Source organism: Vicugna pacos, chromosome 2 (assembly GCF_048564905.1).
Source record: "Vicugna pacos chromosome 2, VicPac4, whole genome shotgun sequence".
Taxonomy (NCBI): Eukaryota; Metazoa; Chordata; class Mammalia; order Artiodactyla; family Camelidae; genus Vicugna; species Vicugna pacos.
Window position 1 is genome coordinate 113288077 of NC_132988.1, and position 23401 is coordinate 113311477.

Consider the following 23401-nt stretch of genomic DNA (forward strand, 5'->3'; position numbering starts at 1 on the left):
AATGATGATCTCCAGGTCTACCCATGTTGCTGCAAATGGCATAATTTTATTCTTTTTTATGGCTTAGTAGTATTCCATTGTATAAATATATTACAACTTCTTTATCCAGTCATCTGTCGATGGACATTTAGGTTGTTTCCATGTCTTGGCTACTATATATAGTGCTGCTGTGAACATTAGGGTGCATGTATCTTTTTGAATTGAGATTCCCTCTGGATATATGCCCAGGAGTGGGATTACTGGATCATATGGTAAATCCATTTTCAGTCTTTTGAGGAATCTCCATACTGTTTTCCATAATGGCTGCACCAAACTGCATTCCCACCAGCAGCGTAGGAGGGTTTCCTTTTCTCCACACCCTCTCCAGCATTTATCATTTGTGGACTTTTTGTTGTTGGCCATTCTGGTGTAAGGTGATGATGGAACCTTGGAGAAGCTGGGCTCCATAGTGGAATCTGCTGTGATGGCATGAGCTGACCTTCTTCCCAGGACTCCACCAACTTTCAGATACAATCACTAAAAAGTCATGAACTTCTGCTGTGATTGGATTTCTTGTGGAAACTAGCACAGAGCTGACTTCTGCATGGAGTTGTAGCCAAAGTCAAAGCAGAAACAGTCTCTGTGGATGAGGAGAGAGCAAGCATCTGGGTGACAGATCAAGAGACTGAGGGTCAGAGAGGCCCATGACAGCTTCTCAAAAAGAAGCTGGGTGATTGACCAGAGGTGCTTAGTCGGCTTGGTGCTAGATGAAATGAAGGACAAGAACCCCCTATTCTGTTTCTGCAAAATGTTTTTAAAACTGATACAGATCTATGTACTTGAGGCTCAAATTGGTGTCGGCTCAGGGGGGCTAGTCCACACATAAGTTAGCAGAAAATGGTCAACAAGAAAGACACAGGCTACCTCAGCTGGAGAACAGCACCTTGCTTTCTTTCTTTTTTCTTTTTTTCTGGAGTACAGATAATAACTGAGAGTTGTTGCCATGTCCCCAGTGGGGTAGAATTTTCTGTTAGTGCTGAAAATCAGGTGATCTCTATTATGCTTCCCACTGCTATACTGCGGAGATGAAAAAGTCAGAAGTCACCCTCAGTCACAGACGTCTGCAGCAGGCACACTTACAGGGTGTCTAGAGAAAGCTGACAGGTGTCCCCAGGTTTTGGCATGACAGGGAGCTGCGCTGTGGCCACCAGGAAAGGAATGGTGAGAACCACAAAAATACAGCCAACACACTACTGTATATAAAATAAACAACAAGGACCTACTGTATAGCACAGGGAGCTATATTCAATATCTTGACCTATAATGGAAAAGCTCTGAAAAGTAATAAAATAATATATGTATCTGAATCACTTTGCCATACCCTGAAACTAGCACAGTGTTGTAAATCAACTATGCTTAAACGAAAAAATAATAGTAAAAAATCTTAAAACAACAGTTGTTAAATTATAGGTACTTAAAAAATCAGTTCAATTTATGAAGGAAGGAATGAATGCGTTTAATGTATTAAAGAGTAATAAAAATACCCAAAAAAGGGCCAAAAAAAAAAAAAAGCTAAACAGTTGCAGACAAAGAGACTGAGAATTCTTATCAATTAGACAGTTCAGTCCCAGAGTGAGGAAATGTCTGTTCCGATGCAGGTTGGGTTAAGCACAGTTTATCATGGGACAGTGAGGGCATAGAGACTGATGTGGTGTCAGGGTGGTACACTGAGCAGGATCCAGTCAGAGACACCAGGCTCATGTCATCTCTTCTCTGTCCTGCGGTGATTCTCAAATTGAGGTGGGGAGCATCAGTGTCAAGAAGACTTTGTTAAATAACTGCTGTGTTCTGGCAGATTTTAATGAACTTTTCCCTTATGGCATCCTCTCTCTGCCCCTTTCTCCCCTTTCTCAACCAACTGAAAATTACTACCTGCAAAAGAGATATTACCAATGGGCACGCATTTTGGTCGAGAAAGTTCGAGAACTCATGGGCAGGGTTTGTATCCTGGGCATCGGTTCATGTCACGTGTGTAGAGATCTGCATATCATTCTTTTTCTCGTAGTTTAGATTCAGTTATTCTCAGTGTATTCCTGAAGTCTATCAGGCATCAAGATATGAACCAGATATTGGAATTAACTTTCTTGCCTCCAGGGTAGGCAAACCAGGTAACCAGCTTCTGCCCCGTCACTGCGCTCTACCTGAGCGAGGCTAACTCTTAACAAAGCGCTCTACGTATTACAAAAACGCCTTTGTAAACCACAAAATGCTCTTTGAACATAAATGGAAGTGATTTCTGCCCTGCTCCAACAGTCTTCTACACTCAATAAGTCACTGCATTCACAGTGGTCTCTTTATGAAATTCCCCATCCCCCACTTCTGAGTAAGTAACTTGATACAGCTTTTTGGAGACCTCTTTGTCTGTAGGTAAATAGCTCAGGGGGAAGTTACAAAACCTCTCTCCACAAGAGTACTTACCAACCCATGAAGACTGGAGTGAAGTTTTCACATCTTTTATTTCTGAACCTCACAGCGACTCGGAGAGAAATAGGATGATGCCCATTTTACAGGTGAGGAAACTGAGGCTCAAGCTACCTGTCCAGGGGCTTTAAACTGAGATCACCCGACTCTCTGAATACCCTCCAACCATTAGACTATCAGTGAGGTCAGGGAGGAGGTCTGTCTTGCTCACTGCTGCAATTCTAAAACTTACTCTGTAGAGCGATGCTCAGTAATGTCCACTGGATGAACAAATGAATGAAGGAAGGAATGATTGCGTGCAGATCAGCTACAACATTCAAATTCCCTGGGGCTGAGTGTAGTGTCTGGCAGGGAGTAAAGGTCAGTGGATGTCTGTGGTGAGGATGAGTGAGTGAATGAACGAGCGAGTGCCCCTGTGAGGGTCAGATGTGCCAGACGGAGGTTAAGTGCTCACCCACCTGGGCTCACCTCCAGGTTCAGGGACAAGGGTGTTTCTTTGGGTCCTTGTAGACACTTCCTGACAGTTCTGGAGGAAGCCTCGCCCATGGGGCCTGGGCGCCTCCCTGCTCTCAGCACGTGCAGCAGGTCTGCAGGAACACACACCCGTCAGAAGCATCTTTCCTCTACAGAAAGCAGAGCTGGAATGTGAGTTGAGCATCCCAGAAGGCTGTCACCCCTACCTGCATCCTTGGGGCCATATATGGGCATCTCTTACCCACAGATCAGCCGTAAAAAGTCCACTCCGCCTGCCTCCCTGAGAAGCAGCATCTCAGTGCTCCAGTCCCTTGGTCCCAGTCCCTGGGTCTTATTTATGGTCGGTCTGTTTCAAAGTGTTCACAGTTCCCAGGGAGGCCTCGCTGCTCTGCTGTGGGCCTTCAGAGGACTGTTGACACTTGAACTCCTGTCCCAGTGAATCAGCTACCCTGTGCATTTAACACACCGTCCTGCCCACATCTGTACTCTCGGAATGTCCTCCTTGTGTGGCTTTGCCACTTGGGGGCTGGAGTTGTGAAAAGGAGATGCTCTATTCTCCTGTCCGGTCTCTTCTTCCCGCCTCTGCAACAAGCACCTCTTGTTCACACAAGAGCAGCCACTGCATTCAGATCCACCCCCACTGCCCAGGCCTTGGCCTGACTCTCCCCCTTTCTGGCCAGTTGATGACTCGGTTTCTTGACTGTTCAGTGAGGACCCAAGGCCTGTCTTGCTCACTGGGCAGGGTGTCATTTTTGGCTTGACTGAGCCCTGCTTCCAGGACATGTTCTAAAAGTGGCTTGTTTGTTGATATAAGCTTTTCTTGTCTTTTCTCATTTTCTCCTTAAAGCATGTTAATTAAAAGAAAACCAATGAAAAAACAGAGCAAAATAATTGATGCTAACCAACGATCAGTGTACAAATCATCACTCACTGCCTAAATCTCAACTTTTTAATCAGACACCCCAATCAGGCCCTTTGCTTGGTCTTTGTGCCTTTTTGCAGGGGGTTGGTGGGAGGCAGTTAACATTGCTCCTGCTTACCTCGTGCTGTACGTGTTAGCCCCTTTGTGCATGAGCTCTTCCTTAACCCTTGGAACATCACTGTGGGCAGCACAGGGATCCTGTCATGCAGCTATGAAAACTGAGGCTCCATCATGTCGATCAGTTGTCAAGTTCATGCTCTTGTTAGTGCAGGAGTGGGGACACACCCACATCTCTCAAAGGTGCAGCTTGCTTTTATTTCTGCCTCATCCTTCTTTTTAGAAAGAAATAGTCAATAGAAAACTCTCCTCCGATGGCCCATCATTGCCTATGTCATGGTCTTTGTGCCCAAGAGATCTTGGATACAAAACTCCCATACGAGGCTACGAAATAGGATTAAGTTATGTGATTTATCATGTTGCCCAAAAGTGGAGGTTTCACTTTGTTTTCAAAGGAGAAGTTGCTAAGAGAGTGTGCCTATATGTGAACTTGTTACGAGTCCAAACTCGTGACAGGCCAATACATAGGGAACAAAGTGTCGGGGCAAGCAGTAGCAGCTTTATTCAGAAAATCAGCAAACCAAGAAGATGGCAGACTAACATCCTGGAGAATCATCTTACCCCTGGCAGTATTTAGGCTCCTTTTATACTGAAAGGAGATGGGGTGTGGTTGTTTGTTGCAAACTTCTTGGTGTCAGAGTCCTTTGTTTTTGCAGCTGCCCAGGTCATGATGTTCCTGTAAACCTCTGACAAGACAAATGTTATTCTGTGTTCTGCAACTTTTTATCTCTGTATGAATGGAGAAGTGTTACAACCTTAAAGGTCAGAGCCTTGAGAATGGGCTGTCTAGCCTGTGTATTTCAGGCTCTAGGCAACATTCTTTTACAAAAGGTACAGAACCAGTATGACTACGCACAGGAAACAGAGCACAGGGTTACAACTAAAGGAACAGATCTAAAGTGGAGTCAAATCTTTTCTTCCCTATTACAAACTCAGCAGTTACTGGAATTAATGTTTCCTGAGCATCCATTATGCCTCTGTGATAAGTACCTCATTTAATACTCTCAAACAGTCTTCCCAGATAGATATTCCTCACTTACGATGCTTTGATTTATTTCTATTCTTATCATGAAAAATTTCAAATATATGGAAAACTAAAAATAATACAATACACACCCATATTTCCCTCATCTAGATTAGCAGTAATTGTCAGTTTTCCATATTTACTTTCTTTTTTTTCTGCTTAATTAAAGTATAGACATCAGGACATGCCACCCCTAAATATTCCAGTATGCAGTATGACATAAGGAATTTTCCAATATAACTATATATCTTCATCTATATACATAAATTTTCTAATATAACATTGAGTCACATAGGAGGAAGTTCCCCATATTAAAGCAGGAGACATGTTCAGAATTTATCAGCTCCAGACAAATAAACTATCTTTGGAACCCTGTAGGATGACCCACTTTTTTCTCACCATGCTGAACACTGAGTTATAGGGCTTACATTTGAGAGGGTGAATTCCCTAAATGTAAAGGTAAGAGGGGCTATAGATGATGCTTGGAGAGACTAGGCCCTGACTGCAGCCTCCAGGTAGCACCTGCATTTGGAACTTTCCATTTTGCATCTCCTATCTTTTAGGTCACTCAAAGTGCAGAGAATATGCAGGCCCCTTGTACCCACTGGAATTCAGGGGGTGTAGCTGGACGTGATGAACCTCAAACTTGAAATCCTTCTTAAGAATCCTGACTATCTTTTTAAAAATATGAATTCTGCTTTATAATCTCTCCAAGTGTGTCTAATATGTATTCCTGAATGTATTGTTCATTCATTGCAACAGCTGTCTTCTGAGGACAAGCTATGCGCAAGCACTGGATACAGGTTAATGAACAAGTCAGACCTAAGGGGTGGGACCATTTTGTTCCCACGTCCTCACTCCACTTTCCTAGTGACATTAGCTCGCTATAGGAGGTGCCATGTTGACCCCAGGGCTTCCTGTGTTCCTTTTTCTCTTTGGCACACTTTGCCCCGGATTTGAGAGAGGAAATGGTAAGCTTGCAGGTCCCAGGAAGCAGGAGGTGTCCAAGGGTGCTGAGCGGTGTGGTCTTCTGGTGAAGCACAGTCCCTGTATGTTAGTGGCTAGTGGCTCACAGTCTGGTTTGCCGAGAACTTGATTCACTGGCCTTTCACTGCACACCTACTGTGTGCTGGACTTTAGTGGTCCTACAAAGATGAATAAAATGGGTTCCTGGACTATGAAGCAGGCAAATGTGTGTCAAACTAATTATATGATAACATTCTGGGGGATCTCTAGTGTTCATGGCCTCTAGCTCTCCATTCCATGAGAATCTGTTCTTATTCTTTCATTCACTTAACATGTATTTATTGAGAACCTCCATTTTAGGTGCTGGAGACAAGGAGTAAGATAGACTGAGTCTTTAATGTCATAAAACTTACCTTCTAACATGAGGTCATACTCCTTTCTGTAAAACGTATGTTTGCCCAGTGGCTTACAGTTTCAAAGTACTTTTCCATACATACCTAATTTTGATACAACATTCCATGAAATAGGCAAAGTAAGTCTTCTTATTCCAATGTTTCAGGACAGGAAATTGAAGCTCAGAGAAATTAGAGGCTTGTAAGTAAAGCAACAGGTCTGGACTTTTAAGATCATGCTCTCGTCTCCCCATCGCATGAACTCGAGTTACTGAGGTCCCAGGGCTGTGTAAGGCATGGTACTCAGCCCTGAGGATAGAAAGATGAAGGCTCCTGCATGTATAGATCAGGTCCCTGAGCTTCCATCTCTTAATAATGTTTCTTCCTCTCCCTTTCCTTCCTTCCTTCCTTTCTTCCTTCCTTCCTTCCTTCCTTCCTTCCTTCCTTCCTTCCTTCCTTCCTTCCTTCCTTCCTTCCTTCTTTCCTTCCTTCCTTCCCACTTCCCCTTCTCAGTGAACAACACCACAATTCACCCACTTAACCAAACCAACATTCTAGGGATAGTCTCAGTTTCTCTCTTTATCATGCTCACCCACTACACCTTGTCAATTCAACTTCCAACATATATTTTGAATGTGTTCAGTTTTCTCCATCTCCACCATGAGCTTCATTGTCTACAGCCCTTTCTCTTTTCTGGACCTCCACAATACATTCAAAGAGATGTCCTGCTCCTGTCCTTGCCCTACAAAGAGCAGACTGAGTGCACTTTGAAAAAACTAGTCATGACCTTTCCTTGTTTAATATCCTCTAATGAACTCAGTTCCTCTTAGAACAAAATCCTGCCTCTTTCCCCTGGTCTGTGAGGCACTGTGTGATCTGGCCTCTTCCTTTCTCACCCTTTTCCATAAACAACCTATTCTCATCCCAAGACTCCCGCCACACTCCCCTGCCAGCCACCCTCGTGCTCTCCATCGCATGAGAATCCCAAGGTAATTTCCACTTAATGGCCTTTGCTCTTTGTTTTAATTCTCACGTGGGCAGGACCTATCAGTTGATTCCCAGATTAAATGTCACTTCCTCAGAAAGACTTCTTTGACTGGCCTATCTAACGGAGCGCCCCACATTCTCACAGCACTCTGTTAATGTTCTATATTGGACCAGTCTCTGTCTAATACAGCTTCTTGTTTACTTGCTTGTCTACCCTTGTCTGTCTCCTTCAACAGAAGGTAAACCCTGGTAGATCAAGTATTTTATCCATTGTCTTTCTTTATCCTCAATGCCCAGAACAATGGCTAGCACATAGTAAATGTTCAATAAATATTATTTGATGGAAGGAATTGAAGAAGCCAGGGCTGTTTCTCTCCAACTATGAATGCACTTTAACAACTTCTTGCTCAAAGCAGTTGATTGTAGAATATGACCAGGTAAGGGCCCATGGGTATAAATCTCTGGACCTGGTAAAAGAGAATGGCTGGGAGTTCTAACTGCTAATTCTCCACATAAGTGAAGCTAGGAACCCACAGATTGCTCTCTTGGCAAACCTTATCTTTCAGAGGCTCTTAAGTAATAAATAATCGATGAAGGCTGACTTCAAGCTCAGTGCTCTCAAGTTTCCTCTCTGACATCCATGCAGTAACCCTGTGATGTGAAGCTTAACCACGTCATGGGACAGGTGAGAAAATGATGTTCAGGGAGGTGGGTTAATTTTTTCAAGGTTGTGTGTCCAAGGAGAGCCAGAGCTGCAACTCAAACCCAGGGCTGTTTGATAGCTGAGCCATCTTTTTCCTGCCCTGAAAACCAAAGATACATTAGCGAGCAGAGCCTTTTCAAGATTAAGGAGAGAAATGTGCAGGTGACCTGGAAAATCATGACACATCTGAGTGGCTGATGTTCAGACTCAGTGAGTGGAAGTGCTGTCTAAGACAACTCTCCATCTGAGTGTAATTTTCTCTTAAAAAAGAGCAATTTCACTGCAAAGTTGGGAAGCACCTTCTTCAGAGAGAGCCCAGTCATAAGGGTGCCACCTTCAAAATGCAAGAATGCCTGATTTGTGCTTTTTTCAAATGGTAAAGAGAGCTCTGAAGCATATTAAATTTTTATGAGGTGTGTTGCTGACTAAAAATTTTTTTGAGCAAATAATCATACAAAAAGAGTAGACCACATACTTAAAATTAAAACCTCCAAATAAGAAAAATATTTACTAAACAAACTTACACCAAGCCACAGTGACCTTCCTAACGGGCTTTCTCCCTGAAATACTGAGCCAATTCAATTCTTGGAATAATTTTAATCAACAAATTGATGGGTCATTAGTAGAGAATGGTGATACTTGAGGTATGGCCTGTGGGATAATGTGAGAATCCTGGCTAACAAGGGAAAGATCTGGGGACTTCAGGGCCATCACTAACTGTGTGATCTTGGGAATCCAGATAAGCTCTTTGGGATACAGTTTCTCCATCTTTAAAATAGAGATAGTGGTATGTCCCCTTATTGTCTCTCAAGGTTATTATAAAAATCAAATGATTAACGGATGTGAAGACACTTTGAGGTAATGAAGTGTAATGGAGGTGTAAAATCCTTATTTAGGATATTAACAGTACTGATTATTCCGGCAACGCTAACAGACTTACTTGCAATGCCCAAGAGCGGGAGGCTTTTGTCTTAGGACTCTTTTCCCCTGTTCTTTCCTTTTAGCCCGTCCCCAAGAGCTTTTAAGGCTTTCACCCTGGAATGCGTACAGTTTGTTATTTTTATGGCCTCTGTTACAAATCTTGTCCGTTCCCTTGAGCCTAGTTATTTACAAGACTTATAAAGGTTCTTCCCTCAGTTCCTTTTTCCTCCGGGCCATCCTGTTATCTTCACATCATTCACCAAAGCAAAAATAGTCCATGACACCCAACTAACCATCAAAAACAGCCCTCCTACCAGATAGACTTCCGATTAGACCTCCTCAGCTCTCCATGACTCAGTCTAACTTGGCTGCAGCCAGATGGACCTCCTCTTTGTCCTCTAACACCCATTACATTTTCCCACCTCCAATCTTTGCGTTTGCTGCTCCTCTTCCTAGGACTGCTCTCCCTTCTCCCAAATGTCCATCTCAGGCTTCCAGACTCAGCTTGGGGCTGCATTTTCACGGTAGTTCTTACCTTCTTTTAATTCTTTTCACGATTCGTCACCCCTAAGCTAATGGACTTTCCTAATTGGAGCTGGTTTATCCAATCTATTGAGAAGCTGGGCGGTCAGACTCTTCCTCAGTGTTTCCCCAAGTTTATTATTTATAGCAGTGTTTTCCAAGTCTTGGACATGACTCACAGTAAGAAATGGATTTTACACTGAGGCCCAACACACACACACACACAGACACACACACATACACACATGAATGTATACAAAACAAAAAAAATTCAAGAAACATGAATTATCCTTGTATGTGTAATACACGCTGGTGGTGTTTTATATTATTCTAGTCTCTCATTGAACCAATCTGGCTGTAACTTACACATTGATTTCACAATCCACCAATGAAGTGAAACCAGAGGTTTGCAAAATACTAGTTTATAGTATCAACTTTACGTGCAGAATCTTTTGGAGCCCAGCTCTTGGTATTCCAAGCTAAACTTTTGGAATTGAAAAAAAAATTTCCCCTTTCAAGTTTTGATTATGCACACGCAAGTCTTGACTTTCAAGACCATTTTCTATGCTATGAGCTAGTGCAAATTTGTTTAGAAACTCCATTCACTATTGATCACCTCCCGTGGTGATTCTGTCAAATTCTAGCCCTTAAATATCAGCCAATTTTCTTCCTCCTTACTGTATCTATTGCTACTTTGCTAGTTCAGAGCCTTATCATCTCTTGCCTAGAATATACCAATGGCCTCTCAACTGACCTTCCAGTCTCTAATATTGTCTCTTTCCCTTTGATTCTTTCAGGTCAAAGTGTTAATTTGCACATTGTATTATGTCAATATAGCATAAATTCTATAAATAGCATACAAGTACTCTTAAAATGAATGCAGCAAATTTCTTTTTAGGTCTATTCATAGGAATTTAAAGTATTTTTGTTATTGTAAAAGAGATCTTTTTGTATTACATCTTATAATTATTTCAGACATATAGGAAAACTTTTAAAATATGTATTTTTAACAGTTATGTTATTGAACTATCTTATTACTTCAAAAGTTATTCATTTAATATTTTTGTGTATTTTCTAGGTATACAACTATATATGCCTCAGATAAATAAAGCTTTTATTTATAAGACATTTATACATTTATAAGCATATGAGACATTTTAAAGTCTTATTTCTTTATTTTATCTTATGGTATTATCTAGAAGTTACACAAGACTGGTAAATAAAATAGGCAGTACCTGTTGTTCTTGTCTTGTCCTTGACTTTCATAGGAATTCATCTGATATACTACAGCTAGGAGTAATTCTGTCAATTAATTTTTAGATCAATATCTTTTGTCATGTTAAAGAAATAGTCTTCTTTTCATTTTTACTAAGATTTAAAGTAAACAATAATGGATTTTGAATTTTATTATACGTTGTATAAGAATTTATTAAAGTGAATATATAATTTTATTCTGTTAATTCATGATGTGATTAATTATATTAATAATATTGTGTTAGAAATAATACGTGGATCTGGAATAATATGGCAATTGGTCAGAAGAACCAGGAATACCTCAATCCTATCTCAAGTTTTTGTCACCCTCCTAAAAATGTTCCTAAAGGGGAAATATGCACAAAGAATAATTACAAAGAGGATCACATTCCAATTTAAAGAACTGGAAGGCAAGGCTGGGCCACATAAAACACTAATTTTTCCTAAGCTAATTAGGTTCAGACTAAAGTTTGAAAAGAGAACTATTACTTCTTTTTCACTAAACCCAAACTGAACCCAAGTCTCAGATCTTTACACTCCAGTCCCATTAAAAGAAGACATGTGAAAGAGAAAGAGAGAGGGCAACTGGTCTTTCTTTGAGAAAGCCCTAAGTTTGCTTGTGGCATCGATGAATGGATAACCAGGAATAAGACAGAAGTCAAGTCTGCTTGAAAGATTTCCTAATATTAAGACAGTCTTACTTTCTGGAATAAACCATTAACAAATCTTGTTGCTTTTTTCCAAAAGACAGCCAGAATCTGCTATATTCTCACCACCTCCACTGGTATACCATGGTCATGGCCACCACGAATTCCTGCTTGGATTATAAGAATAATCTCCAAAGTGCTCCATTGCTTTTACTCTTACTTCTAAAATCTATTCTCCATTCAATTCCAGAGTGGTTCTTTAAAATTAAAGCATAAAACAAATTATGCCACTTTGTTGTTCAAAACTCTCCCATGGCTCCCATCTCATTGGAGCAAAACTCAAAGTCCTTCCAATGGTTTATAAGTCCCTACCTGAGCAGTCCCCCTGTACCTCAGACTCTCTGATTTCTTCTCCTACTGTTCTCTCCTGGGTCACCACAGCCACAGCAGGCTTTTTGCTGCACCTTGAACACTCCAGGCACATGTTCCTTGTTCTTTTCCCAGCCTTGGGTAGCTTCCTCACATGAATATGCTGACCAGTATCTGCTAAATGCTTGAGGTGGACCCTTTGAAGATCGCCAGAGTTTCCGGAATGGCTGTCTTCTCTGGAACTCTATCCTGAAAACTCTAGCTGCCTTTGTCTTCTCAGAATCTCAGCTCCACCTTCTCAAATCAGAGAGTATGCTGGGCTCCACCTGTGTTCCTCCTCCCGGCAACCCAGCCTGGAAACTCTCTCCAGGTAGCAAGCTCACTTTATTACTTATCTCTCATCCATCACTCATCACCTGATATCCAAAGACTTGAAAACCATTGTTTTATATATTTTGCCCAGATAGTCTAGTTGTTTTAAGTGGAAGGGTAAACATGGCTCACGTTAGTCCATCTTGGCTGGGAGCAGAACTTCTTAGCCCTTCTTTTTTTCCCCCCATTTTTCTGTTTTATTAGGTAGAATTGTTACATTGACTGCACATACACAATATATTGCATGTAAATACATATACACAATATACTGCACATTTTTTTTATTTACATATATGTACTATTCATTGTTTCTAAGAATGTTTAGAGCTTTAGGTTTTTAAACCTACATAGTTATCAAAGGAATAAAGCCAACCACAAAATAAAATAAAAATGAATTCCAAGAGGTATATGTACCCCACTATTAACAGCAAAAATCTTTATAATAGCCAATATATGAAAGCATCCTTAACACACATCAATAGATGAATGGATAAAGAAGATGCAGCATATATATATATATAATGGAATACAACTCACCCATAAGAAAGAAGGATATTTTGCCACTTGCGGCCCTTTATTCACTTTTTTTATTCTTTTCACTTCAAAAGCCAAAATTTTACAATTGGCATAAACATTTCCACTGCATCAAAAACAACAAAATACCTAGAAATAAACTTAACCAAAGAGGTTACCTATACTTTGAAAACTGGAAAACATTGATGAAGGAAATTGAAGGTGATACAAAGAAATGGAAAGCTATCTTGTGCTCTTGGATTGGAAGAATCAACATCATCAAAATGGCTGTACTACCCAAAGCAATCCACAGGTCCAGTGCAACCCCTTCTTAATTCCTTTTTCTCCTTTAGTTTTTCTCCACAGCACTTACTAACATTTGACACATTCTTTATTTACTTATTGTCTATTTTTCTACTTATTAGAATATAATTCTACAAGTGATTCTTACTTGTTCAGTGATGTATCTTTTGACCTAGAGAAAGGGTTGGCATGTTGTAGGTACTCAATATTTATTTATAAGATAAATAAATACAGACAGTGCCAGCATCGGGAGGAATTTCTCAGGATCATCAGGCTGTCGTTCGACTTCTACAAGAAATCCTCAGTGTCAGCGGGGTCTGTGTTTGTGGACTGGATGCTCAGCTGCAAGAGTCTGTCACCTCTGGAGTCACCCTCCTCATGGAACACTTACTCATTCCTCTTGCCATCTCTCTTAAAGCACTTTGCTTACCCAACACTCCTTAACCGGATCACAACTCTGAGAAGCATGGATGGAGGGTCTTAAGTTTCTTTTTAAAAATATAATCATTTTATAGCCAAGCATATATATGTTTCTTCTCTACACCTACCCCTAAGCAGCTGCTACTTAATCCTCATCTCTTGCTTTGTATAAAACATGAACGTTAAAGGCCTTTTTAGCTCAGAAGGGTGGAAGTTCAGGTGGGAATGAATCCAAGGGAAACTTTGGACTCACTCAGCAGGGGTGGGCCAGCTAAATAACAGCACCTTTTCCCACAGACTTCCCCTTGTCAGAGTCTGTGCAAGCATTTCCCATCTGTCAGCTGGGCCATTCAGCACTTACTCACTTGAGGAACTTAGTTAAGTGTGCGCATGTGTGAGCATGTGTGTGTGTTCACTGGAATGTGTGGAAGTCTCTGGGACAGGTTTTCCCAGTTTAATCTCTATCTGGGTTTCACTTTGGTCTCAGGGATTTTGTACGGTCTTTCTTCTCATGACTTATCGGCTGTGTCATCCTTGAAGTCTCAGCTCAAATACTTTTTACAGAGAACTTTTCTTTCTAAACCAATTAATGAAGGTTTCTCCTGTTACTATCATCCCTTGATGCAGTTACAGAATTCTGTAATTATCCAGTTTTTTATTAATTTATTTGGTTATTGTCAGTTTCTTCCTCCGATGTTACATCCATGGGGAGAGGAACTTTGCCTGTCTTGCTCATTTCCTTTCCCCGCATGTCTCACATAGGGCCTGACATTGAGTAGGTATTTAGAAAATGTGCATTGAATGAATGAATTAAGCTACTAGGAGAACAAAAGACAAAAATGTCAATGAAAGAGTGCAGAATTTATGAGGAATTGCATATTTGTAAACGGCTAGGGTAAAAACTGCTAGGTCAGAGTGGAGATTCAGGGCTAAATCAAGAGGGCATTTTATACCCTGCCATGGTGATAACTGGACTTTATCCTGTAGATGATGTGGCTCAATGGAGGGGCTTAAGCAAGGGAAAACACAGTCATATGTTTTGAAATAATCAATCTACACTGTGAAGAATAGTGAAGAGATTAGAAGAGAATAAGATATGCTACAAAGGAACCAATTCGGACACTGTCGGAGTAATCTGGGTGAGAGATGGTAAAACTTCTAGGTAAGGCCATTGGCAATGGAAATAAAGGAATATTCGAAAGATTTGAAGCAGAAAAATATGTTTTGCTTGAAAGTGGGGAATGAGGGAACTGGAAAGGAGTAGAAACAGAGCAGCAATAAACTCAAATGGGTCAAACAGAGCAAAGAAATATTGTTATAAAATAAGTCTGCATTGGACCTTAGTAAAAATTATGGAATAAGAATCTCTGAAGATCCTTTCCTTCATAAAAGCCCTGAGAACACTGGCAAGAACTGTAAGAATTAACTCTTTCAAAACTGTGGAAATTAACTAAAGGCTTGAAGCAACCTGAGGAGCATTTATTCAAGAAACACAACTGAATCTGGGTATGAAAATTTGATATGAACAGTGGAATTTTAATTTTTCCTCTTTCCATTCCCTCATTTTTAGCTCCATGGGAACCTTGAAAACTAACAACCTGTAATATTAGTGAAAACTAGCAGTCTGTCATCCACTAGAGGGCGCAAAACAGGATTGGAACCATTTCAAAACCATATTTCCAGAGCATTGACATTATTTAATTAGTCTGGTAGTATCCTGGAAGACTCCATTCTCAAGGCTGTCCTTAGCTTGCTTAGCATAAAAAGTCTTTACCACACAGCACTTGTTGAAAACAATAAAAGGACAATTGCTTAATATTGTGGCTTCCTAAGACAGTAGCTAACAATTTGGGCAAATAATGGGCTAACTGAAAAGCTTAAAAGAAAAGCTTGAGAATAAGATCTTCACACAGAGCTTTCAAGAGCTTTGACATATTCCTGAAAATCTAGTAGCTCATATGCAAGAAAGACATGAGAAGGCTCTAAGCTCTTATCTGTGGCTGGTTTTGAGGTTCTTCTCAGGGGGAAACTGAAGGCTAAGGGGAAGTTGTTAACTGCCTGAGTGTTGAGGGCATGTTAAGCATGCACACAGGACTTTTTGGCAAAGACTAGGGGACTTATTGATTCCAGGAATTGAAGGAAATCTATGTCTCATTATTAGCTGACCACTAAACTAACAAAGTAGAGACTTCACTATTGACCCATGTCAAAGAACACAGGCGTTACAGAATTAGTTCAGTAGAGTCACTAAACAAATGATAGCAACTATAAACAGTAACAACAAACCCTGGTTGGCAGGTAGGGGAAGAATCTGATTTCCAAAATTGCCACATTTTAAAAAATATTCAGCTTTGATAAAAAAAAAATGAGATATGCAGAGAACAAGAAAGTGTGGTCCTTACACAGAAAACATGTAGTCACTAGAAAATGAGGAAGCCTAGATTTTAAACTTAAAAGACAAAGAACTTAAATCAGCTATTTAAAATATATTCAAGGAGTTTAAGGAAAGCATGTCTCAAGAACTAAAAGAAAGCATGAGAATGATGTCTCACCAAAATAATATCAATAAAAAAATGAAAAATTAGGAAAAGGAGCCAAGTGGAAATTCTGAAGTTGAAAATTACAATACCTGAAATGAACAATTCACTACAGGGTATCAACATCAGATTTGCACAGGGAAAAAGGAAAAATTAGGAAACTTGAAGATAGGTAATTGAAATTATTCCATCTGAAGAACATAAAAGAAAAAGAAGAAAAATGAACAGAGCCTGAGAGACCCATGGAACACCCATCAAGTATACCAACATACATATAATAGGAGTCTCAAAAGAATGTATAGGGTAGGGGAGTAAGGAGGGGTAGAAATAATATTTGAAGAAATAATGGCTGAAAACTTCCCCAACATAATTTTAAAAACTTTAATGTATGCATCAAAGAAGCTTAATGTACTCCAAATAAGCTAAACTTGAAGAGATACACACTTTTACACATTATAATCAAAGATAATGAGAAGATCTTGAGAACAGCAGAAGAGAAGTGACCAATCATGTACAAAGGACCCTGAGTAAGATTAACAGCTGATTTCTCATCAGAAACCATGAAGTCCAGAAGGCAGTGGGATGGCATATTCAAGGTACTGAAAGAAAATAATATCAAACAAGAATACTTTACCCTACACAACTATATTTCCAAAATGAAGGTGAAATTAAGACATTCCAAGATAAACATAACTGAGGAAACTTTTCAATAACAGATCTGCCTTATAAAAATACTAAAGGGGTCCTTCAGGCTGAAATAAAAGGCATCTGAGAGTAGCTTAAATTCTGCATATGAAATACAGAACATCAGCAGAGGTAACTGTATGAGTAAATATAAAACACAGTATAAATGTATTTTTTGTTTGTAACTTTTTCTCTTGTCTGATTTAAAAGACAATGGCATAAATCAGTAATTAAATATCTGTATTGATGGGCATACATCGTATGAGGATGCAATTTGCTTGACAATAAAAACACTAAGGAGGAGTGAGAGAATGGTGTTATAGAAAAGCAAAGTTTTGTATACTATTGAAATTAAGTTGATATTAATCTGAGCTAAATTATTATAAATTAAAAAAATACATTGTAATTCCCAGGGAAACTACTAAGAAAATGGCTGGAAAAAATAGTGAAAGAAACAAAGGAATTAAAGTATGAGACTAAAAAATATCTATTTAACACAAAAGAATGCAATGATTTAAGGATAGAGAAATAAAAAGGACATAAGACTTACAGAAAACAAATAACAAAACAGCAGACATAAATCCTACCTAATCAGTAATTACATTGAAGGTAAAATGTGTTAAGAATTCTAATTAAAAGACAGAGATGGACAGAATAGATTTAAAAAATTCAATTATATGCTGTCTACAAGAGACACACTTAAATTTAAAGACACAAATAGGTTGAAAGTAAAAGGATTGAAAAAGTGATGCCATGAAAACAGTAACAAAAGAGAGCTAAGTGGCTATAATAATATTAGATAAAGTAGACTTTAAGTGAAAAAAAAAGCTATTACAAGAGATAAGGGTATTATATGTAGATAAAAGGGCTGATTTCCCAGAAAGTTATAATAATTATAAACATATAATTAAATTAAATCTATATTTATTTATTTATTTTATGTCAGTATAGTTGATTTATAATATTATATTAGTTCCAGGTATGCAATACAGTGATTCAGTATTTTTATAGATTATACTCCATTTAAAATTATTACAAAATAATGCCTATATTTCCCTGCCTTGTACAATATATCCTTTTTGCTTATAGTTTGTGTCTCTTAATCTTACACTTCTATCTTGCCCCTCCCAACTTTCCTGTCTCTACTGGTAACCACTAGTTTGTTTCTCTATATCTTTGAGTCTGTTTCTGCTTTGTTATACACATTCAATTAAAAAAAATTTTTAGATTCCACATATAAAAGAGTATTTGTCTCTCTCTGACATTTCACTAAGCATAATACTATTTAGGCCTATCCACATTGTTGCAAATGGCAGAATTTTATCCTTTTTTATGTCTGAGTAATATTCCACCACATATATATTTTACATAAACATATATATATATCTCACATCTTTATCCACTCATCTGTTGATAGGCACTTAGATTGCTTTGATATCTTGACTATTGTAAATAATGCTGCTGTGAACACTAGGTATATGGAAAGTAAACCTAACAATAGAGCTCAAAACACATAAAGTAAAAACAGACAGAACTGAAGAAAGATATAAGCAATTCAACAATAATAGCTGGAGACTTCAATACTTCACTTTGAATAATGAATAGAACTTTAGAAGGAAGATCAACAAGGAAACTGAAGATTTGAACAACACTATAAATCAAGTAGATCTAACCTACCACTACAGAACACTCCATTCAACAGCTACAGAATAAAACAAGTCTGAAGTATGGAATCAGGTAGAAAAGGCATAAAGACCTGGCATTGGGAATAATTAGAGAGTGTGAAACATGAAGCAAGGTACACTTAAACTCAAGGGCATATGAAAGAGGCAAATTGGGTTCATATGTTTGTGTCCCAGGCTTTAAAGACATTCAGTTGAATTTTCAGACATGAATCTCTTTATTCAGGATGTAACTCTCACTCAGTCACTCAAGTCATGTCTCCTTCCCCTTCACAGGTAAACCCTGGGGTTTAATACAGTCTACTGTCACTTCTGGCTTTGCCAAGAAACCAACTTGCCAAAGTGTTGAGACTTTGGAAGACTGAAGACAAGAGATTTAGCAATAGCACAGATGAAAGGATGCACGAGGTTGCACATCAGTTCTGAAGAGGATGGAACTTGAATGGTAGTCAGGGAAGAGTGCTTTCTAAGAAGCTGGCTTGTATTTAAAGCATCTTTGCAACACAAAGGTACAGCACTGTCCATTACTATGGGTCCTGAGCATTTTGGTACAATGATTAAATTCTCTGCTTTGGCTGTAGCACCAGGTGGATCTAATTCTTCCTGTTAACACATGTATTATATTGCACAGCTTAACCTCTCTAAGTCTTAGCATCTTTATTCATAAGACAGTAATCACGACAGTATCCATCTCATAGGGCTGTGAGAATTAAATGAAATAATAGTAATGCTAAGTCTCTAGCTCAGTGCCTTGTGAGTCTAACACTTGGTAGATTGAATCTTTTTCGAAGGGACTGAATCTCATTAGGCTGGGATTTAGAGCACTGTCCAGGGGAAAATCACTCTTTTAATTTAGGTAAATTATTTCCCTGAAAGTTATTGCATCAGATCAAGCTATATTAAAAAAGAAATCCCAACAGCTCCCCAAGGACTCACTACTCCCTGCCAATGTCATCCTTGGAACAGAGTCATGAAATGGTTAAGCAGGAAAAACCCTGGCCTGCTCCTCTTAGGGTGAGTGTTTATTAATATTACACAGGAAATATCAAGTCACCCTGCTTTCAGCCAATGGAGCAAATCCATTTGTATGTTGGACACCCATCCCCTCCCGTCCCAACTAACGTTTTCATAAAAAGTTGTCAAATGTCAAACTAGTCTTTTATTGCTGTAGCAGAGAAGCTTAGAGCAGAGCACAAGCTGAAGCTGAAAATATGACCTGGACTCAGGACAGGAAGTGGCAATGACGGGGGAGGAGAACCTTGTGGGGCCCTCAGAGGGTTAACATCATCTGAACGGAGACCAGACTTCAGAGCAGACCAGAGCAGAGAGCCTTTCCTCACTCTTTGTAGCTCAGGACTTCCATCCATCTCTTAGCAAGAACTCAAAGCTGGTTGTTTTTGTAGGAATACAAGCCTCGATGATCATTCCAGAAAAATGCAGCTAGTTTTTGTTTTAGAGCATGAAGTCAGTGCTTTTGAAATAACACTGTTGTCATAAGGTCTTGAGTTAAAGATCTCTATGGATCTCATTCTGTAGACGTTCCTGAGCGCTGCAAATAGAATTGTCTATTTCAGTCAAAATTCTGGTGCCCAGAGGGAGCAAAGCCAGGTGGGTAGCAGCTTTCTGGTGCTTTTTAAACCAGTTTACTTCTGCTGAATGAGAGCACAGCACTCATTCCCTGGCAGACTGCAACCCCCCGCCACCCCCGTTTCCTCCATTGTAAAGTGAGAAACTGGGATCGCTGATTTCTAAGGTACCCCTAGTTCTAGGAGCCCCCAACATAATCCCCCAATCCCCAACCATGGTGAGTCTGAGTAGCAAGAAATGAAACGTAAAGTGTGTTCCTTGGCCCTGGGGGATGGGAATTCTAACAATTTCCTGGTGACCTCGTACAGCCCAGCCGTGGAGAGAAAGTGTAAGGAATAAAAGGGGATAGGAATGAGATTTACGCTGATATATTAGGTGAGGGTTACTGGCCACGGCCGCCCTTTCAGCGGGGTTAGAAGCTGCTGGCAGGTATTTTACCAGCTACGACATGTATATGTGAGAAGGAGCCTCCTATTGGGAACTTTTCCAAAGTCTAATAAAGCTGTGCTTTGCTCCATCTGACCTTGGCCCAGCGACAGGTAAGCCCCGCAACTTCTGCCACCTTATAAACACTGAGATGGGCTGTAAGAAAGGACTGTAGAGGCTCTATTTAGAGGCTTAGATCAGCAAATAGGCAGAAAATGTCAAAACCACTCATCTAATTTATCGATGGCTTTGACGGGAGTATATAGGAAAAAAATTCTGCCTCGCACTGCACATGTCACTCCAGCCCCTTCACCTGGAGGACCGCAAAGTTAAGAAATGGCCCAATGAACACACAGTGTTACGGTCAGATGCGGGTAGAGGTAGGAAATGAAAAGAAACTATAGGTGAGCTGGGGCCACTAGCATCCCTGCCTTTATTTCTCTTTCTTTTTCCCTTTCTTTCCTCCTCTCTCTCTCTCCCTCTCTCTCTGGCATAATTTGAGTGTTTACTATATGCCATGGCACTGTGTTAGGAATTAGAAATGGAGATATTAAAAATGCAAGTCTTGTCACCAATAAAATAATAGTATCAAGATCATAAGTAATGGACGATGAACTCCATTCAGCTCCTAACACCTAGTTCCATAAGGAACTCTTGGCTTAGTTTGGCAAACCACGAACAATGTGATAGATGGGTAAATATAGGAGTAGAGGAAATCACAATGCACTTTCTTAGGGCAATGGTGAATAGTTAACCAACACGGCGACAAGGTGACTTGGAGATTTCCAGGTGGAGGTGTGGGAGGAAGGCGTTCTGGGTATGAGGGATGGTGTAAAAACACAAAAGAGGGTAGCAGTTGTGGGGAATAGAGTGGCATGTAATTTCACTAGATCGTAGGGGTGGGAGGAGGGATGTGGGGACTGATGGAGGGTGAAGCTGGTGAGGTCAGTAGGTGCCAGATCGTGGAAGGTCTTGCTAATGAAATTCTTCAGAATTATTTCTAGCTGGAGGAGGCCGTGAGGAGGATGACTTAAGTGGGGTGGGTGGGCAAAGGTTCTGATTAGATTTGCATTTCATGAAGCTCGTTTCAATGACAGTGGTAGGTGGAAGCTAAAAACCCAGTTAGAAAATTGTGAAAAGTGTGAAGAGAGGGGTTGTGAGTGTGAACCAAGACAGGGATAAGGGACAGCACTCCAGGTCCAGAGGGGAAATAGATGTGATGAACCATAAGAGAGTTTGGAATTAAAATGAAGGCAAGGAGCACAGGCATCCCTAATACTGAGGTGCTTTGCAAGCCCCTCAAAGGAAAAAGCCAAGTAACAGCTACAGATAAGTCTTAGACAAATCTCAGCGTGGCAAATGCCCTAGAGGGTCTGGACGTTTTTAAATTCCTTTGAAGAGCAACCAGGTTAGTTACCAGGATCTCTTTTCTGGCACGCATGGAGTTGCTGCGATAACAAAAGACAGCGCAAAATGAAGTTACTGTTTTCCCCTTGGTCTTGGGGGTGGCTGTTAACTTCAAAGAGGCTGGGGAGAAGGTCTGTGTGTCTGAGCTGAGCTCCTCAGCCAGCTGTGCTTGTGAGCCTCAGGCCTCAGTTTCCCTGTGGGTGTGAGAGGTTCCAGACCAGGCTATGTCACCTGAGTAGCTGTGTCGCTGGGACTATAGCAAGAGAGGCTTGTAATAGGTGATCTTTCAGACTTTTCCTGAAATTCCTACTGTTTACCACCCTGGGCTTAGCTTGGCATGTGTTAGGGATCCTAATAAAGGTTTATTGAATAAACAAACAAGTGAACAGAGTAAGGTGCCTTGGAGTGATTTCATGAAAAGCGTAAAGTGCCCGTATCACAAAGTTCTTGGGGCAGCCTCCCTGGTGCCAGTTCCTTTGAGTTTAGGGTCTGATTTCAGGGTGAAATTCTTCCCTTGGGGTGAGGGAGAAGGAGGAAGTAGGAGCGTTCGGCTCTGAATCATGGAAAATGACCACACTGAAATCAGATCTTCTCTGCCGGGTGCAGATTTGTTCCCGGGTGTCAGCCTGCAGCGTTGGGTCATCGACCAGCTGCGACGCTGCACAGGTTGTATTTTTTCCTGCAACATTTGGTAGAACGTTTCAGGCTGGAGGAGGGGGAGGAAGGGGGTGGATTATCTGAACCAGATGTTTGGGGGCCATCTCTGTGACACAAGTGAGTAATTAGTTTTAAGTGATTATCCATGTGACCAGTCTGGGTGCACTCAGCTTTTCTGGGCTGAGGAAGCAGGCTTGGCTGGCTGCACCCTGACTGGAGAAGAAGTGAGAGGTGCTGAGGGCTGTGTGCGTGTGTGTACCTGTGCCCGGAGATTATTTCCAGAAAAAGCTTTATGAGTTGAATATAAATGGCTATCTGGGATACCTGGGTGATGGGTCTGGGATGGCTTTGACGAGTCCTCCACACAAAATGCTTCTGTGTGCACAGAACAGCACAGACTTAGAGGAAAATTGCTCTCAGGGTGGAACATGTGATAGACCCAGGATTGTCCTGCGGGAACCAATTGCCGAGGCTCCTCTTGGATGCGGGACATGCCACCTGAGAAGGTGTGGTTCGGTGGCAGCTGAAGAGCAGCTGTGCTCCCAGCCTCTGTAGCTCCTATAGCTTTGGGTCTATGTCAGCCTCAAGTTGTGCGTAAGTTGCTGGCAGAGAGGGTCGGGAAACCCTATATTGACTGATGTGAGCCTCAGGGAGGGAACAGGGGCTCAGAATAGAAATTACATTAAATTCCAGACAAGAAAGGCACATTTCTCACCTACATGCAATTAATGACCCTCATGAGACTTGTACCTGCAACAAAAGTGAGTGCCATGAAGTGTCAGAATTACTGCCACTGGATGTTCCAGGGGGTGCAGCAGGGACACAAAAGACAGAGGGACAATGCCTCCTTGAGAGGCAGGAAAGACTTAATAAACGAGACAAGATCAAGATACGAAGATCTTGAGTTCAGCATTTAACAAGAGGCCAATAAGAATTTGCCCTTGCACATTTATTTTAAACCACAAAAGGCTACCGAGGATGACTTTAAACCTGCAACGGCCTTTTTGGTTTCCATGGCAGGAAACCCCCAAGGCATCATTCCACCAGCCTCCATT

At 40.6% G+C, this 23401-nt stretch overlaps 1 protein-coding gene across 1 annotated transcript in view; it reads left to right on the top strand.

Annotated features, from left to right (window-relative positions):
- The window catches only part of RAB28 (RAB28, member RAS oncogene family), a 163765-nt gene extending 144916 nt beyond the window's left edge, over positions 1–18849 (top strand). Inside the window, exon 9 of the transcript XR_012062747.1 lies at positions 18546–18849. The gene's annotated coding sequence lies outside the window, so the exon portion shown is untranslated. The remainder of the gene's footprint in view (positions 1–18545) is intronic.
- The last annotated feature ends 4552 nt before the right edge of the window (positions 18850–23401 follow it).